The sequence below is a fragment of the Symsagittifera roscoffensis genome, chromosome 3 (genome assembly GCF_963678635.1).
Source record: "Symsagittifera roscoffensis chromosome 3, txSymRosc1.1, whole genome shotgun sequence".
In the NCBI taxonomy this organism is placed as follows: domain Eukaryota; kingdom Metazoa; phylum Xenacoelomorpha; order Acoela; family Convolutidae; genus Symsagittifera; species Symsagittifera roscoffensis.
The window spans coordinates 60,581,646-60,586,744 of NC_087064.1; positions in this window are offsets into that span (position 1 = coordinate 60,581,646).

Below are 5,099 nucleotides of genomic sequence, written 5' to 3' on the forward strand. Positions count from 1 at the left end.
TTTTTCCTCGTGCAATAAAAGAATCACTTTTTAATTTTTCTATCTCCTTTTCTTTAATCACTCTTTATAATATCATATTCGGTTACGTTATTTTTTGAAACGATGAAGTGTTTTGAAAAAACCAACCGGAATTAACTCAATTCGTTTTGTTATTGTGAAAATACTTTACTTCTTAAAAAGCCCAACTGTTTCTCTTAACTTTTGGCACGTCGTTTTGACTTTATATTGTAATTGGTCCCTTTGACAATATCAAATGGGATTGCTTAGTATTCTCTGATTTTCAGTTTTTTATGAAAACTTACTAAATTGCCTTAATTTAACCCATTTTTACATAAAATTCGAGATATATTTTTCTTTTTAAATGTACAAAAACTTCATTCACTAGAAGGCACTTGCTGATTTTAAGATCTTCTAGAAACTGGAACTGGAACAAGTTTTAAAAAAGTATCTAAAAGTATCTAAAAGTATGCGTAAGCATGTAGTTTTGTTGATGCTGACGAACTGCCAATTATTAGGTTATAACGCAAACACATTTAAAAAAGACCCACGTAGTTTTCCCCAATTTTTAGCCAAGAGAGTTTTGTATTAATTTCGTTGTATACAAGCAACATGTACAATTGTAAAATTTAGTAACATTTTATTGTTCCAACTTTCGATACGAAAGTAACGGAATATTTGTGCTCGGGGTGGGTTTTTTTTTCTTCAGACAAATTTCGACTTTTTAACTAGCCATTTTTGACCAAATTTTTTATATCATTCAAAAGGTATTGTTGTCCTGAGCTTAAATTTGAAAAGATATTTCACATGTGATCATTTTTCGTGAAGTTATGAGGGTTTAAAGATTGCCATTTTGGCCATTTTGACCAATTTGGGACAATTAACGCGCGATATAATTCGCGCTATTAACGCGTAAGCGGAGATTTAATCCGTCTTTTATCGTCAACCAATGGTTCCAAATTGGTTGAACGAAGCTTATTTGCCATAATTGATTCGTTACAACGAATGAAATCTCTCTTTTTGTACTTTATATGGCGTGTGGGGGGATGACTTACATAAAAAATTCAAATTTTAGAAAAAAAAATTTCATTTTCTTTTATTTCATTTAATTTTTTTATGTTATTACTGCTGCTCCATAAACCTTAAAAGGCAGTCGGAACATTCAGGGCTTCGCCCTGATACGAGCAGTCTTGTTTTATAGGAAACTGAATTGAAAACTCAATCGATGGACGCGTAATTGAAACTCTGAAGACAATTCTCTTGAAATTACCGTGTCTAAGAGTTTCCTGGTACATTTACGACGCTACTTTTTGCTTTTCTTATCATTTTCTTTTCTATAAACCTTTTTCTATCTTGAAAAAAAAACGCTGACGTACTTTACTCTTTGTCAGTGTGATAATAATTAAAAGGTGTTGTCTAATTAAAAGTAAGCGAGTTCAGCGTAACTAAGTTTGGTTGAAAACCACACATTTTAATTGAATTCAAATCGTTACTTTTTATTTATTGTTCCGAGTTTCGATACGAAAGTAACGGAATATTTGTGCTCGGGGTGGGTTTTTTTTCTTCAGACAAATTTCGACTTTTTAACTAGCCATTTTTGACGATTTTTTTTTTAATATCAGTCAAAAGGTATTGTTGTCTTGAGCTTAAATTTGAAAAGATATTTCACCTGTGATCATTTTTCTAAAAGTTACGAGGGTTTAAAGGTTGCCAGTTTGGCCATTTTGACCAATTTGGGACTATTAACGCGCGATATAATTCGCGCTATTAACGCGTAAGCGGAGATTTGATCCGTCTTAGAAATCGTTCCAAATTGGTTGAAAGAAGCTTATTTGCCATAATTGATTTGTTACAAGAAGCAAAATCTATCCTTTTGTACTTTATATGGCGTGTGGGGGATGAACTTCATAAAAAATTCAAATTTTAGAAAAAAAAATTTCATTTAATTTTATTACATTTAATTTTTTTTATAGGTTATTACTGCTCCATAAACATTAAAAGGCAGTCGGAACATTCAGGGCTTCGCCCTGATACGAGCAGTCTTGTTTCAAGTTTAGAATAGTTAGATCAATAGACTAATTTATTAGGGCGGGCCATTTTTTGGAACAAGTCTAGGGTTCACCAGCGGATGTCGCCAAAAAATGCAACATACCCAGCTGAGAACAAAAATGGATTCAGTATATCTTCTTAAACAACATGAAGTAGTACGATAACCAAAGAAAAAAATTTTGAGAGAAAAGCTACCACCCGGCGAAGCCATAAACCAATTTTCGATCGACAAAAAGGAAAATTCTAAGCATTTCGAAATGACAAATGATTTGTAAACCTGCAAAATTTAAAAATTGGAATTATTTCTCAAAGAGATTCAACGTTTGCTGTAGATAGAACAAATTATTGTATGAGATGGGGTGGAAAAACTGTTAATGACCACATCGCAGCGTGTCGAGCAAAAGACAGTTTGTACAGCTAGTAATTTCTCTGTACAGCCTGTAATTTTAAACTAAATTTTTCAAAAAAAAATTCCAGAAGAAAAAATGTAATTATTCTCGAAAATGAAAAAGTCAAAATTAATGAATATACACATCCGTCGGATTAGCCTGCTGTAAAAAAAATCTTTGAAAAGAGTGTTGTGACTTTGATAGTTAGTTTCGACTCACGGTATTGAACGTGACAGCAATATTTGATGAAGAGGGAAAAGAATTGATTAAACTGCTCAATATTGAATTAGTAAAGGCAAATTTATTCCATATGAACTGTCTGACAGGCTGACTCGGCTAGACCGGTTATTTTTTTAAGAGTTTTTTCACGCTTCAAAACTGAGAGATACATAAACGAAGATCAACCAGGTGCCAAGGCAATGAAAGGCCTGTGGTGTAAGTTCACGGCTGACCCCAAATGATAGCGGGGCCTACATTGGCTCAATCAGTTCCAATGTATGATTTTTCCAGAAAAATGCATTCTTTATTACAGACGGTCATGAACGCAACATCCTGAGATTCAAATTCCCGAAGAATTTATTCCACACATCAAGAACAGCTCAAAAAATTAGCCGGACTTTAATTCAGTTTATTTGTTCTAAACAGAGACAAAGTCGCATACAGTCAAATTAGCTAACAGTAAAATCCTTCGGAAATCAGAAATAGCTATTCATGATGATTCAACAGAAGGTCGAAAGTTTTAATGAAGCATAACCACACCCGCTTTTAATTCATTCCCTGAATTATGCACGATAACATCGAAGAAAAGACGAGTGGCATCATGAAAAAAAAGAAGTAGCCATTACTCCGTCGGACAATCTAACGACTTAAATGAAGTGTTAAGAATATAACCGAGGACCGACCACAGAGCAAAGGCGAAAACGTGATATTAGGCAGTAGGAACGATAAAAAGATCAATTCCTCAGGTTATTGGCCTGAAAATTATATCAATTTACTATTCCTTATCTTAGATTTCAGCAATTGAGATTGGACTATTGGTGTTTTTCCTTACAGTGAGGAGAAAAAATTATAAAAAAAGTTACTTATGAGGCTCACACGCTAAATCAAATGTTTCCAGAAGTAACATCATTTACTCGGATACCCCAATTAAAATCAAATTTAGCGACTTAGGTTACTAACAAGAAGGAGCTTTTACGTCAGCCTAGCACCGACAACGACAGCAGACAGACTTGGAAGCACGGAGTCGGTTTCAACCCAACACCGATTGGTTAGAACGATTCTCCCTTGGAGCAAAACCTACAAGCCAGCTAAAACATAGCAAAACCCAAAGTATACGAAATAGACTTTGACTCTTCAGCAACGGAATTCCCTGTGTACCAAATTGCATATTCACCAGAAGGTAATTCTTTTTGCTTTTCATCTAAACCACTCTTTTCATCGATTTTAAAGATTTTGAATGTGAAACTCTTCATGTATTAATTTTTGGAAATCTTAACCCAGATTAAATTTAATCTTTTTATGTTAAACTCCATCGGATTCAAAGATCTAACTAGTCGTTAATTTATAATTATATTCAAGAACTTTTTATCACTAACTGAAAACCGTGCTACTAATTCATGCCATCATGGCCCATGCAAATTGAAGTTTTGTCCAGCGGACTCTTTTCCTTTTTTATTCACTCTTTGCTAGTTTCGTCGGATACGACCAGTTTTACATCAGATTACTAACCAAGTCTTCATAGGTCCAACTTTTGTGCAGTTTCTAGAGTTACTAGTTTCGATTAGTTAGCTTAGCCATTTTAAGCACCATTGAGTTTTTATTCAGAGGGGGAAAAGGATCATTAGTGTATTCCTTATTCAGAGTTAAATGCACAATTTACAGTTTTAGTACGTTTACAGCTTTCCCTAACTAGGGATGTGTTGTGATTGTCTACTTTTTCTCATTTTTTACAATACATTAAAAATTGAACGGCATTCTTAGAAGGGTTTTTGCGGTTTTAGTACTTTAGGAAAACTGTGAACGGCACTTTCGAACTGTTTGCGCGTGTTTTTTTACAAAATCTCGTCTGCGGCGAAATTAAGTTTTGCAATATGTTGTCTTTATATTGTTTTGTGAGGCCTCTGAAGATTGTTGTGTGTGTTTTTTCAAAAACCTCATCTGCGGCGAAATTAAATTTAGAAAAATAGTACCCTTATATTGTTTTGTCAGGCCTGGGAAATTTTTTGAAAATCCGACCACCCCTCGAAAAATCCTAAATCTGCCCTCATACAGTTCTACCCAAAGAAGACCCATAGGAAAAATTTGCGAGTCATGATTCACAAGGGCGTCATTAATCCTCCATTTTTTGCCAATTCAGGGCACGCCACCTGTTATAGATCATCCTAACAGTTGAATCAAATTGAACTTTTTTTTGAAGTTATGGCAATCTTCACGTACTTATGTTGTTAAACTAGCTGGAAAATTTCGGAGAAATACAAAGACAAATTCAGAAAGTCTTGACTATATTTATTTGCTTTTCCCGTGCTGCGGCTCTAAAGACTTCCGGTGCGATTCGGAAGATAACAAAACGTTTTGTTATGCATGAAAAACGCAAGCCAAGCGATTAGTTTGAGATTTGCTTTGAAAAACGTTATTAAAATGTAATGGTAAAAATTAAAGCTTGCG